This window comes from Lampris incognitus, chromosome 3 (assembly GCF_029633865.1).
Source record: "Lampris incognitus isolate fLamInc1 chromosome 3, fLamInc1.hap2, whole genome shotgun sequence".
NCBI classification, from domain to species: Eukaryota; Metazoa; Chordata; class Actinopteri; order Lampriformes; family Lampridae; genus Lampris; species Lampris incognitus.
In genome coordinates, this window is record NC_079213.1 from 2,176,136 (window position 1) to 2,191,071 (window position 14,936).

The following is a 14,936-nucleotide window of genomic DNA, read 5'->3' on the forward strand; positions in this document are numbered from 1 at the left end:
AGCAACCTTTCACCTGCAGCTACCAGCACACTGTCACCTGCAGCTACCAGCACCCTTTCACCTGCAGCTACCAGCACACTGTCACCTGCAGCTACCAGCACGCTTTCACCTGCAGCTACCAGCAACCTTTCACCTGCAGCTACCAGCACCCTTTCACCTGCAGCTACCAGCACACTGTCACATGCAGGTATCAGCACCCTTTCACCTGCAGCTACCGTCCGTCCTCCTAATTGTGGATGTAACTTGACAGTCAGTCAATAAGAATGAGGGAGGGGCAGGACCACAGAGATCTCCCGTCAAAGCAAAGAGGCGGAAACAAAACGAACCAACCAAAGGGAAGAATAAATCGTTTTAATATGAGACGCAGGACAGCCGTATTCTACAGGTGTTCAGTAGATGTGAGAGGACAGATTTCACTTAATAGTTGCAAGCAGTGTTTTCCAACTTTTCTGTGAGGAAAGTCACTAATGGCTGGACAGAATGGCCAGTAGAGACTTTAAATAGGTTAGGAGGAAAAGACAGTGTGATCCATCTAAGGAGGACTCGTTAGAGACTGAATATGGGATGAATGGTTTATTTGGAACGTGTAATAAGCAGGACATAACACACAGATAATCCATCACAATAATGTGAAGTGATCAACAAACCCACACAACAGACTCAGTGATCCGACCTCCGTATGCATCAGATTATTTGTTCCATGTTGGAAAAGCAGTAGGAGGAAGTGTACCCTTATTTTTTCCCTACCCCTTCTCACCTACTCTTCAGTTAAATCAGCTAATATACATCACAAAAACGAAAAAATATATACACATATAACAGAAATGTGACTATATATTATTATTATTATTATCATTATCATACACACACAGCACACACGTAACAACCCAGATATCACTCGGTGTCGTGTGAAGGAAAATGAAAAAAACATGTAATTAGGGGTGTTTGGCGATAAAACGTTAATGCATAACGCAGCTCTTCATCGTCCCTATATCTCTTCATCGTCCCTATATCTCTTGATAATCACACCTTCGTACTTCTTCTTGAACTGTGTGGTGTTTGTACTTTGTTTGAGTTCCCTGCTCACACTGTTTCACAGTTTTACCCCACAGGCCGAGATGCCCCTGTGCTTCAACGTTGTTCCAACACATCATTTCTTGAAGTTTAACTTCCCTCTCAAATTATATCCCCCTTCTCTCTCTCAGAGTATGTTGGGTATATTACTGGGTAGTAGCTTGTTTCTTGCTTTGAACATTATTTGTGCTGTGTTAAATTCTACTAAATCCCTGAACTTCAAGACACTTGACTTTAAAAATAGCTTGCTGGTGTGTTCACAATATCCCACATGATTAACTGTCCTCATGGTTCTTTTTTGTAGTATACATAATGGGTGTAGGTTGGTTTTGTAGTATACATAATGGGTGTAGGTTGGTTTTGTAGTGTACATAATGGGTGTAGGTTGGTTTTGTAGTGTACATAATGGGTGTAGGTTGGTTTTGTAGTATACATGATGGGTGTAGGTTGGTTTTGTAGTATACATGATGGGTGTAGGTTGGTTTTCTAGTATACATGATGGGTGTAGGTTGGTTTTGTAGTGTACATGATGGGTGTAGGTTGGTTTTGTAGTATACGTGATGGGTGTAGGTTGGTTTTGTAGTATACATAATGGGTGTAGGTTGGTTTTGTAGTGTACATGATGGGTGTAGGTTGGTTTTGTAGTATACATGATGGGTGTAGGTTGGTTTTGTAGTATACGTGATGGGTGTAGGTTGGTTTTGTAGTATACGTGATGGGTGTAGGTTGGTTTTGTAGTGTACATAATGGGTGTAGGTTGGTTTTGTAGTAGTATACATAATGGGTGTAGGTTGGTTTTGTAGTGTACATAATGGGTGTAGGTTGGTTTTGTAGTATACATGATGGGTGTAGGTTGGTTTTGTAGTATACATGATGGGTGTAGGTTGGTTTTGTAGTATACATAATGGGTGTAGGTTGGTTTTGTAGTAGTATACATAATGGGTGTAGGTTGGTGTTATAGGCGTGACCTCATACCTCCACACAGTAGATCAGATATGGTAAAATAAATGAAAAATACAGAGTGTGCAATGATTTATGATCCAGAATGTGACTTGCTTTTTCCCATGATGCAGTGCTCCTTGCAGCTTTGCTCACACACACGTTTTGTGAGGTTTCCAGCAGATTTCGTGGACTAGTATCGCACTTAGAAATTAAATTTCATATACTCTTTCTAGTTGGACATTGTCTATCACTACTTTTACTTGGGTATTTATTATATGATTTCCAAACAACATAATCTTTTTTTTGTTGCCCAGATTTAAGGATAATTTGTTTTTGTCAAACCACCGTTTTCATTTTTTCCGTTTCTATTGTGGTCACCTCCAAAAGCTGCTGTAAATTCTCACCAGAGCAAAAAATATTCGTGTCACCAGCAAATAGAACAGATTTCAATATGTTTGATATCTTGCATATATCAGTTAAGTACAGAATGAACAGTTTTGGACCTAGAACCGAGCCCTGGGGTACACCACAAATAGTATCCATGCATGGCGATTTATGTTCACCAGTCTTTACAAACTGCTGCCTGTTACTTAAACAGCTTCTTAGACTATTCTGCACCACCCCTCTGATAACACACCTTTCAATTGATCTATTTATCTGTTGTGGTCAGTAGTGTCAAGGCTGCATTAGGTCTGTAAATATTCCCACAGCACACTTGTTTTGGTCAATTAGTTATTTCTTCAATTAATTCAATGAGCCCCAGAGATGTTTATCTGTTCGGTCGAACCCCGTGCTGGCTATCGGTCAGCAGATTGTGCTTCCCAGTGAATGTGTCTAGTCTAGCAGCAACTAGTTTTTCCAATATTTTGGAGAATTGTGACAATAATGAAATCGATCTGTAGTTAGTAAATTGGTGTCTATCTCTGGTTTTATATAAGGGTATGACTTTTGCGATTTTCATTTTGCTTGGAACTCTGCCAGATTGAAAGGACACGTTATATAGATGTGGGTTAGTGGCTTTTCCGTGCACACTGAGTTGATAATAACAATGTATTTAGACTGTTAAAGGCTTTTTGTAATTGCTTCGTTGGAAACCTGATCTTTTGACAGATGAGACTTTACAGCCCTTCTCCACTAGAGGGCAGAAGAAAACGTTGACTGTTTAGTGTAGCACGCAAACGAATGGGAGTCTCGTCTGAGCCTGTGAAGCGTTCGAGTTGCCCTCGGAAACTAAACGATTTTCAGTTCCACGCACATGTCGCCAAGCCCCCCCTGCAGCAGGCAGGCAGGCGCCTTCTCTCGAAGGCGGGTCACATAGTTGCACTCCCCTCTCGGCAAGCCGTGGCACACGGGACGCGTTTGGTGAGGTGGGGCGCGGTCCGCGCGGTAAACGGTGGCGGTGACTCGGCCTTGCCGCGTGTTTCAGGCGTTTCCTAACCAGCCGTTCCGTCCACGCACCAGCGGGACGCCTGAGATCAGCTGCGGGACGCCTGAGATCAGCTGCGGAAGGCCTGAGATCAGCTGCGGGACGCCTGAGATCAGCTGCGGGACGCCTGAGATCAGCTGCGGAAGGCCTGAGATCAGCTGCGGGACGCCTGAGATCAGCTGCGGGACGCCTGAGATCACCAGCGGAAGGCCTGAAATCAGCTGCGGGACGCCCGAGATCAGCTGCGGGACGCCCGAGATCAGCTGCGGGACGCCTGAGATCAGCTGCGGGACGCCTGAGATCAGCTGCGGGACGCCCGAGATCAGCTGCGGGACGCCCGGGACGCCTGAGATCAGCTGCGGGACGCCTGAGATCAGCTGCGGGACGCCCGGGACGCCTGAGATCAGCTGCGGGACGCCCGAGATCAGCTGCGGGACGCCCGAGATCCGCGGCGGGACGCCCGGGACGCCTGAGATCAGCTGCGGGACGCCTGAGATCAGCTGCGGGACGCCCGAGATCAGCTGCGGGACGCCCGAGATCCACTGCGGGACGCCCGAGATCAGCTGCGGGACGCCTGAGATCAGCTGCGGGACGCCCGGGACGCCCGAGATCAGCTGCGGGACGCCTGAGATCCGCTGCGGGACGCCTGGGCTGCTGGCGGCCTCCATGTCACCAGCAAAGCAGCCTGGATTTTTTTCTTCTTCGCTGTTGCTTTTCAAATAAAACGAGCTCTTGATATTTCGACTTTCCGTTCAGTGTTGAACTAGACAGTCAACCTACCTGAACTTGTCAACAGCGGGCCAATTAACGGAGGACCGACGACCCGAACGTAGCGGAACAGTTTCCGAACCCTTCCTTCCCTCCTTCCCTCCTTCAGTCCTTCCTTCCCTCCCTCCTTCCTTCCTTCCTTCCCTCCCTCCTTCCTTCCCTCCCTCATTCCCTCCTTCCTTCCTTCCCTCCCTCCCTCCTTCCCGCCCTCCTTCCTTCCCTCCCTCCCTCCTTCCCTCCCTCCTTCCCTCCTTCCTTCCCTCCCTCCCTCCCTCCTTCCTTCCCTCCTTCCCTCCCTCCTTCCTTCCCGCCCTCCTTCCTTCCCTCCCTCCTTCCTTCCCTCCCTCCTTCCCTACGCGCAGGCTAAATGTCCAGTTTTCCGAGAGGCGCTCGAACGCACCGCGTGTCCAGGCTGTGTGGCTAAACTGATGGGGAACTGGTTCCAGTTCGCGTCGCCCACCAGCTCACTGGGATCCCCGAACCAGCCGGGTTGTGTCGTTTCGGGTTCGTTAACAGAGCGGAGATCGCTGGACCTGAAGCCGGCCATCATCGAGGCTCTACCGGGTGAGTGGACAGTTAGCATTCATCAGTTGACCTCCCCTAGCGTTACCGGCCCCGCAGCTTACTGTTATGCTACTTAGCTACACTTAGCTTAGCTGCTAGCTATCCGAGAGCAGAGGCTCAGCAGCCTGCAAGTTCACGGTGTAATCGATAGTTAGCCTCCAGATATGTTAGTTAGCCCCCGGATGTGTTAGTTAGCCCCCAGATAAGATAGTTAGCCCCCAGATATGATAGTTAGCCCCCAGATATGTTAGTTAGCCCCCAGATATGTTAATTAGCCTCCAGACAAGCTAGTTAGCCCCCAGATATGTTAGTTAGCCCCCGGATGTGTTAGTTAACCTCCAGATATGTTAGTTAGCCCCCAGATAAGATGGTTAGCCCCCAGATAAGATAGTTAGCCCCCAGATATGTTAGTTAGCACCCAGATAAGATAGTTAGCCCCCAGATAAGATAGTTAGCCCCCAGATATGTTAGTGGCCCGCAGATATGTTAGTTAGCCTCCAGATATGTTAGTTAGCCCCCGGATGTGTTAGTTAGCCCTCAGATAAGATAGTTAGCCCCCAGATATGATAGTTAGCCCCCAGATATGTTAGTTAGCCCCCAGATATGTTAATTAGCCTCCAGACAAGCTAGTTAGCCCCCAGACATGTTAGTTAGCCCCCGGATGTGTTAGTTAACCTCCAGATATGTTAGTTAGCCCCCAGATATGTTAATTAGCCTCCAGACAAGCTAGTTAGCCCCCAGATATGTTAATTAGCCTCCAGATAAGATAGTTAGCCCCCAGATATGTTAGTTAGCCCCCGGATGTGTTAGTTAGCCACCAGATATGTTAGTTAGCCGCCAGATATGTTAGTTAGCCTCCAGATAAGATAGTTAGCCCCCAGATATGTTAGTTAGCCCCCGGATGTGTTAGTTAGCCCCCAGATATGTTAGTTAGCCGCCAGATATGTTAGTTAGCCTCCAGATAAGATAGTTAGCCCCCAGATATGTTAGTTAGCCCCCGGATGTGTTAGTTAGCCCCCAGATATGTTAGTTAGCCCCTAGATATGTTAGTTAGCCCCCAGATATGTTAGTTAGCCTCCAGATATGTTAATTAGCCCCCAGATAAGATAGTTAGCCCCCAGATAAGATAGTTGGCTCCCAGATATGTTAGTTAGCCCCCAGATAAGATAGTTAGCCTCCAGATAAGATAGTTGGCTCCCAGATATGTTAGTTAGCCTCCAGATAAGATAGTTAGCCCCCAGATATGTTAGTTAGCCCCCAGATATGTTAGCTAGCCTCCAGATGTGTTAGCCTTCAGATGTTTTAGTTAGCCTCCAGATACGTTAGTTAGCCCCCAGATATGTTAGTTAGCCCCCAGATATGTTAATTAGCCTCCAGATGTGTTAGTTTGCCTCCAGATAAGATAGTTAGCCTCCAGATAAGATAGTTAGCCCCCAGATATGTTAGCTAGCCTCCAGATAAGATAGTTAGCCACCAGATAAGATAGTTAACCCCCAGATAAGATAGTTAGCCTCCAGATATGTTAGTTAGCCTCCAGATAAGATAGTTGGCTCCCAGATATGTTAGTTAGCCCCCAGATAAGATAGTTAGCCTCCAGATATGTTAGTTAGCCTCCAGATAAGATAGTTGGCTCCCAGATATGAAAGTTAGCCTCCAGACTAGTTAGTTAGCCCCCAGATGTGTTAGTTAGCCTCCAGATAAGATATTTGGCTCCCAGATGTGTTTCTTAGCCCCCAGATATGTTAATTAGCCCCCAGATATGATCGTTAGCCCCCAGATATGTTAGTTAGCCTCCAGATATGTTAGTTAGCCTCCAGACATATAGTTAGCCTCCAGATAAGCTAGTTAGCCTCCAGACAAGCTAGTTAGCCTCCAGATAAGATAGTTTGCCTCCAGATAAGATAGTTAGCCTCCAGATGTGATCGTTAGCCTCCAGATAGCACTGCGGCTGGTGTCACATCAGTAAGAGCTGTCATTACAACGGGAGGGCAGGTGATTCAAACTTTTAAAATAAAAGCAGAAACAATCATATCACTCTTATCAACACAAATGGTTACGTAGACTGCTGCAAGAAAAGGCAACGCTAGCCACCGTTTGTCGTGGCTGCGTCTCGCCTTGTTCTGGTGCTGGGTTGTTTATTATTGCTACAGTATGTAGAATATACTACATGTATGTACATTATATTACATGTATGTTTTGGTAATAAATTGTTTATTATTGCTATAGTATGTAGATTATATTACGTGTATGCCTCCAGACATGTACACGTGTATATTCACATATGAGGACGTGGGTACAAGCAAGTACCAAATAGAACATGCACAACATTCAGTGGTACAGTGGATATAACTGATGTGTATAAACCATGAGCCCATTTAAGGGTTAATTAAGGTTAATTAACTGACTGTTAATATCACATGTATTCCCTGCAGTTTGTGTGTAAAAGTACACATGGTTGGTGAGTAATGGTATGATTGAATTTTGCAATGGACTAACAAGCTTTGTGCTGCTACAAATGACTACAAAGTGAATTGTTATTTTCATGCATGTGAAGGTGACAGTTTGACCGGCAGTGGAGGTGTATGCATGATTTTAACAAGGGTTTAACAAGGGGGGGCCCTCCCACCCGGGGGGGGGTGTCCCAGTCCAACACGCACAGAGCTGCTGATGTCAGCTGCCTTTTACTGGTCTAACATGTTTTTGTAATGGTGTGGGGGGGAAAGGAGCGTTTACTGCTGAGGAAGAGGAGATGGCTTACACATGCATGCATGCTCTGTCTGTCTCTGTCTCTTTCTCTCTCTCTCTGTCTCTCTGTCTGTCTGTCTGTCTGTCTGTCTGTCTGTCTGTCTGTCTGTCTGTCTCTCTCTGACTCTCAATTCAATTCAAGTGGCTTTATTGGAATGACGTAACAATGTACATATTGCCAAAGCAAGTGTCCAAATATTAAAGAAAAGAAAGGAAAAAAGGCCAAACATCAATTGGAAAACACCATTGAAAACAAACACTACAACAAAGAAGAATAACACAAGACAAAAGAACACACTGTCATCTAATATGGCCACTACAACGTGTGTCAGGTGACTGTCACTCACTGTGCCTCACTTTATGGCACCAGCAACATAGACTGCTGCTAACTTTCACTCATTGTGCCTCACTTTATGGCAGCAGCAACATGGACTGCCACTAACTTACACTCACTGTCCCTCACTTTATGGCAGCAGCAACATAGACTGCCGCTAACTTACACTCGCTGTCTCTCACTTTATGGCAGCAACAACAAAGACTACCGCTAACTTACACTCACTGTCTCTCACTTTATGGCAGCAACAACATAGACTGCCACTAACTTACACTCACTGTCTCTCACTTTATGGCAGCAACAACATAGACTGCCGCTAACTTAGACTCACTGTCTCTCACTTTATGGCAGCAACAACATAGACTGCTGCTAACTTACAGCTCTTTGGGTCTTCCTCTCGTAGGACTGGTAGTTTTTCTTCATCTGGTAGGTTAAGAAAACCTTTTGTTATTAGTTCAAATAGTTTAAAATGTGTTTCTCTAACATGTTTATATTTTTCACATGTGGTGAGGAAGAGTAGCTTTGTTTCAGGCTCACTGAGGCTGGAGTGTTGATGATGATGATGAGGCTGCAGTGACAGCACAGCCTTTGCTCTGCAGGGGGCAGGATTCCTGTGTCTCTCCTTTTCAATAGCAACGCTGTGCTCACTCAGTCTGCACACAGTCAAGGTTCTTTTAGTTGCTGGTCAGTCACCATGCTCACATCATCTGCTGTGGTGGACTGTCCATGTAGAGACAGACAGCACCGTCCATGTAGAGACAGACAGCAGTGCATGTTGCTCTGTGTGTTTGTTTGTGTTACAGTGTGTGATGTAGTTTTTTTTAACTGTTTGGTAATGTGTTGGGTCTGATTGGTGATGTGTTGTGGTGCTGAGTTGGGTAAAGGGGGTTCCTGTTACTGCTCAGCTCTTGGTGTTGCAGGGCTTGGTGATGGTACGAGAGGGGGTCGCTTAGTTTTACATGTGTCCAGAAGTTAACTGCTCTTGTTTGTATGTGTAGTGTTAGTGGGTATTGGCCTAAATCTGCCCTGCATGCATTGTGTGTAGCTTTCCTCTGGATGTGTTGGAGGATCTTACAGAACTCTGCATGCAGGGTCTCAGTGGGGTGTTTACCCATTGAGTAAAGTCTTGTTTTGTAAGTGGAGCCCACACCTCACTACCACACAGAGCAACCAGCTCAATAACACACTCACTTAATTTCAATCAAGTTCTATCTGGTATTTCTGTTTGTAAATTGTTTATGGTATGTGTATCTTATTTTTTGTCTCTTTCTCCCTCTGTCTCCCTCTGTCTTGCTGTCACACACACTCTCTCTCTCTCTCTCTCTCTCTGTCTGCCTGTATCTCTCTCTTTCTCTCTCTCTCTCTCTCTCTCTCTCTTTCTCTCTCTCTGTCTGTCTCCAGGTGTCTGACAGTGTGTGGGACTGCAGGCTGGACTTCATGACGTTACTGTGAGCAGGCAAGCTGACGTCATTTCCTCTCACATTACATAAGACTAAGTTACATGAAGCTCCACATGGCCTTCAGACCAGCTGAGCAGCTGTGCTGCTGTACATCCAACTGACACACATCTTACTGAGCAGCTGTGCTGCTGTACATCCAACTGACACACACATCTTACTGAGCAGCTGTGCTGCTGTACATCCAACTGACACACATCTTACTGAGCAGCTGTGCTGCTGTACATCCAACTGACACACACATCTTACTGAGCAGCTGTGCTGCTGTACATCCAACTGACACACACATCTTACTGAGCAGCTGTGCTGCTGTACATCCAACTGACACACATCTTACTGAGCGGCTGTGCTGCTGTACATCCAACTGACACACACATCTTACTGAGCGGCTGTGCTGCTGTACATCCAACTGACACACACATCTTACTGAGCAGCTGTGCTGCTGTACATCCAACTGACACACACATCTTACTGAGCAGCTGTGCTGCTGTACATCCAACTGACACACATCTTACTGAGCGGCTGTGCTGCTGTACATCCAACTGACACACATCTTACTGAGCGGCTGTGCTGCTGTACATCCAACTGACACACATCTTACTGAGCGGCTGTGCTGCTGTACATCCAACTGACACACATCTTACTGAGCGGCTGTGCTGCTGTACATCCAACTGACACACATCTTACTGAGCGGCTGTGCTGCTGTACATCCAACTGACACACACATCTTACTGAGCGGCTGTGCTGCTGTACATCCAACTGACACACACATCTTACTGAGCAGCTGTGCTGCTGTACATCCAACTGACACACACATCTTACTGAGCGGCTGTGCTGCTGTACATCCAACTGACACACACATCTTACTGAGCAGCTGTGCTGCTGTACATCCAACTGACACACACATCTTACTGAGTGGCTGTGCTGCTGTACATCCAACTGACACACACATCTTACTGAGCGGCTGTGCTGCTGTACATCCAACTGACACACACATCTTACTGAGCGGCTGTGCTGCTGTACATCCAACTGACACACACATCTTACTGAGCAGCTGACCAGCTCTGCTGCTGTACATCCAACTGACACACATCTTACTGAGCGGCTGTGCTGCTGTACATCCAACTGACACACACATCTTACTGAGCAGCTGACCAGCTCTGCTGCTGTACCGTCCTCAGTCTCGTCCCACTGACACACACATCTTACTTCTCATTACAACAGTCCCCCTAGTGCAAGTGTATCTTGAAGATGAGTAAGAACTTGTCCTGGTGGGGGGGACCCAACACACAATGCCAAAAAAAAATCATAACATCAGACATTGTCTATTAAAAATAGTAATATGTTAAATTATTGAAATGTTTAGATATGTAAATTAATCCAAGTCTGGGATCCTGTAGAAATAGTGATGTGCTGCTGAAAGTGTTGCTTCCTGCATTTCGTTTTTACTTGTTCAGGTGAAAATGGACATGATGTGTCGTAACAGTGTAAAATGAACGTGTTCGTACTGAGTCTCGATGTCTGGCCAGAGATGTTGTGGATAAACTGGAACAGTGCAGAATTATCCTTCCTCTGACCAGCTGGCGGGTAACTGGATGCTTACCCAGCATCCTCCTGGGTGTCAGGTTACCCTTGGCTCTCCTGAAACGGTGTCCATGGTGACACAGGCAGGGCAGGGATTGGTTGGATGAGGTGGGCGTGGTTGCTCTACAGTAGGGCTAGCAGGTGGGACAGTGTCTATGTGTCTGTGGATGTCTGTCCATCTGTCTGTCTTTTGTATCACTGGCATTGTCCTCATGTCTTCCCTGGGCTTTAATGGATAAACAGGTGACTTTCCCTCTCTCTCTCTCTCTCTCTCTCTCTGTCTCTGTCTGTCTGTCTGTCTGTCTGTCTGTCTGTCTGTCTGTCTGTCTGTCTCTGTCTCTCTTTCGCTGTCTGTCTCTCTTGCTCTCTCGGTCTGTCGCTCTCACTCTCTGTCTTTCTCTTGGTCTCTTTGTCTGTCTCTCTCTTCCTCACTTGCTCGTCTGTCTCTCTCTTTCTGTCTGTCTGTCTGTCTCTCTCTCTGTCTGTCTCTGTCGCTGTTGCTGTCTGTCTGTTTCTCTTGCTCTCTTTGTCTGTCTCTCTCTTTCTCGCTCGCTCATCTGTCTGTCTCTCTCTCTTTCTCTCTCTGTCTCTCTCTCGCTCTCTGTCTCTCTGTGTGCCTGTCTCTCTCTCAATTCAGTTCAATTAAATTCAATTCAATGACTGTGTGTCTCTCTCTCAATTCAATTCAGTTCTCTCTGTCTGTCTGTCTCTGTCTCTCGCACTCTGTCTGTCTCTCTGTCTGTCTGTCTCTGTCTCTCTTTCGCTGTCTGTCTCTTTTGCTCTCTCGGTCTGTCTCTCTGTTTCTCTCGCTCTCTTTGTCTCTCTCTCTGTTGCGTGCTCGCTTGTCTGTCTGTCTGTCTGTCTGTCTCTCTCTCTGTCTGTCTGTCTCTCTCTCAATTCAATTCAACGTCTGTCTGTCTGTCTCTCTCTCAATTCAATTAAATTCTCTCTGTCTCTCTCTGTCTGTCTCTCTCGCCCTCTCTCTCAGTCTCTGTCTCTCGCTGTCTCTGTCTGTCTGTCCGTCTGTCTCTCTCATTCTCTGTCTCTCTGTGTCTCTCTTGCTCCCTTTCTCTCTCTCTCACTTTTTCTCTGTCTCTCTCTGTCTCTCTTGCTCTTTCTTTGTCTCTCTCTGTGTCTCTCTCTGTCTCATGCTGGTGGTTTAGTGGTTGACTAACTGCCCAGGTTGTTGTCAGGGTATCTGTGCTGCTGGTCTCTGAGGGTTTTGAGTTGACACCTTCTTGGTCGTACCTGTACAGCCTGGTGTACTTTGTGCATTAGTGTGTGACTCAGTCAGTCGGGGTGTGTTTGTGTGTAAAACAGGTGTGTCCTCCAGTTGGCACACATGGAACAGGTACTGTCAGTACTTTGTCCAACGGCAGGCTAATAACCGGCTGGGCAGTAAAGTTGACGTTCCCGCCTAGTTCCTCACGGGAGATTTGTCCTCTTCAACACTGAGAATTGAGTTTAAAGCTTTAATCCTAGAGGTTTATGTTCATTTTGACTCTTTCTTCCTGGATCTTCATCATTTTCAAGACAGATTCCATGCCAGGATTGATATTCTCTCTGCTACACCCACCCAGATCACTGAAGTAGGGATTCAAAGCTGTCAGGTCAGCTGGCAACATGTCACCACAGTCCATAGGGGGCGCACTGTTTCCACTGGCCAGAGACGATCTGAAATTAGAGGAGTTATAAGGGACCTGCCAAGAATTTTGCCTGGGTTCACTTGGAGGACACATGTAAGGCAGGAACTGTTGGGTCTTCCCTACGCTGACTCTTGCATTTTGTCCATCAAATCTCGCAGATGGGGCATATTTTGGTTTTAAGCCAAATGAAACAGGAGAGACGTCTATCTAACCACTCGTCCGGTGCCATATTAAGATCGCCACCTATTAAAGTAAATCCTATGCCATAGGTTTGCTTATACTCAGCAATAATTTCTGTAAGAAGTCCTAATAATATTGTATTTTGAGCGGCACGGTGGCGCAGTGGTTAGCACAGTCACCTCACAGCAAGAAGGCCTTGGGTTCGAACCTCAGGGTAGTCCAACCTTGGGAGTCATCCCAGGTCGTCCTCTGTGTGGAGTTTGCATGTTCTCCCCGTGTCTGTGTGAGTTTCCTCCGGGGGCTCCGGTTTCCTCCCACAGTCCAAAGACGTGTAGGTCAGGTGACTCAGCTGTACTAAGTTGTCCCTAGGTGTGTGTGTGTGTGTGTGTGTGTGTGTGTGTGTGTGTGTGTGTGTGTGTGGGCCCTGTGATGGCCTGGCGGCCTGTCCAGGGTGTCTCCCCGCCTGCCGCCCAATGACTCTGCTGGGATAGGTTCCAGCATCCCCGCGACCACAATCGGGATAAGCAGCTTGGATAATGGAAATAATGACTCTTTCTGTCTCTGGTGTATTTGATATAGTAACTGATCTGTGAGTCTCAAATCAAATCAAATCAAATCAATTTTATTTGTATAGCCCAATATCACAAATTACAAATTTGCCTCAGTGGGCTTAACAGCAATACAACATCCTGTCCTTAGACCCTCTCATCGGATGAGGAAAAGCTCCCTAAAAAAAACCCTTTAACCGGGAGAAAAAATAGGGCGAAACCTCAGGGAGAGCAACAGAGGAGGGATCTCTCTCCCAAGACGGACAGCGTGCAATGGATGTTGTGTTCACGCAATTTACATAATACAACATTGAAAGAGGATAACAGAATTATAATGGACATAAAATTTATGAAGAACATGATGCACAGGATGCCAAGCAGTGTCCAGATGCCAACGGAGCAGTCCAGGACCCAAGCCACGCGACCAGCATCATCATGTAATAAGAAAAACTTAGGTGAGGAGAGGAAGGGCAGGCAGCATCCAAATGACGACCACCATCACCATGGAAACCTGGGAGGAGAACCGTCTGCACATGCACGCAAGAGAGACTCACATGACACCATTCAAACACAGAGAAAGAGAAAGGAGAAGACATCATTCAGAGAGAGAGAAAAGACATGTTAGAGAAGAGAACAGTTTGCAATAGTCATTAGCCATAATCAATTAAGTCCTCAATTCATCATAATCTATACTCGATAATCTGGTCGGCAGAACAGCGGTTGGTAAATTAATTGAGACAGAAAACCGACCCGCCATCCAGTACAGGTTGTGAAGCACTCAACTTAAAGGCAACTAATTGCAAGTTAAGGCAAAAAGATGAGTTTTAAGTTTGGATTTAAAGACTCAACAGACTCTGATTGTCTGATGGCAGCAGGCAAGTTATTCCACAAAAATGGAGGCCGATAGGAAAAGGCCCTGCCACCAGCTGACTTCTTTTTAACTTTGGGTACACACAGGAGCCCTGTATTTTGAGAACGAAGTGCTCGAGATGGCATGTAAGGTTTAAGGAGATCAGACAGGTAGGATGGAGCAAGCCCATTTAGGATTTTATAAGTCAGCAGAAGCACCTTGTATTCTGATCTAACATGGGTTGGAAGCCACTGAAGGGAGGCAAGAATTGGTGTAATATGGTCAAATGTCCTAGATTTAGTTAGGATTCTAGCAGCAGCATTCTGAACCATCAGAAGACCTTTAGTACTAGAATGTGGCAGACCTGAGAACAGAACATTACAGTCATCAAGTCTGGATGAAGCAAATGCATGTATTAGAATCTCTGCATCAGCCATGGAGAGAAAAGACTGAATTCTAGCTATGTTACGTAAATGAAAAAAGGCAGTCTCAGTGATTTCTTTAATGTGCTTATCAAAGGAAAGGCTGGGATCAAAAGTAACACCAAGATTTTTGGCTGCCACACTGTGAAACCACAGAGTTGTCGATTATTATCGTTACTTGATCAAATTGGTGTCTGTGTCTAGCAGGGCCAATGACTAGCATCTCGGTTTTATCTGAATTTAAAAGCAGAAAGTTAAGTGACATCCAGTTTTTCACAGTAGCCAAGCAGGCCTCTAAGTTAGTCATTTGAGTATGATCATCAGCCCTTATAGGCACATACAGCTGAGTATCATCAGCATAGCAATGGAAATTTATTCCGTAACTGCGTATAATTT

At 46.1% G+C, this 14,936-nt stretch overlaps 1 protein-coding gene across 3 annotated transcripts in view; it reads left to right on the plus strand.

Annotated features, from left to right (window-relative positions):
• Positions 1 to 4,543: 4,543 nt before the first annotated feature.
• Positions 4,544 to 14,936, plus strand: part of rab3ip (RAB3A interacting protein (rabin3)) — a 42,419-nt gene continuing 32,026 nt past the window's right edge. For all 3 annotated transcript variants that reach the window (XM_056276974.1, XM_056276975.1, XM_056276976.1), the window contains exons 1-2: positions 4,544 to 4,774; positions 9,255 to 9,301. The gene's annotated coding sequence lies outside the window, so the exon portion shown is untranslated. The remainder of the gene's footprint in view (positions 4,775 to 9,254; positions 9,302 to 14,936) is intronic.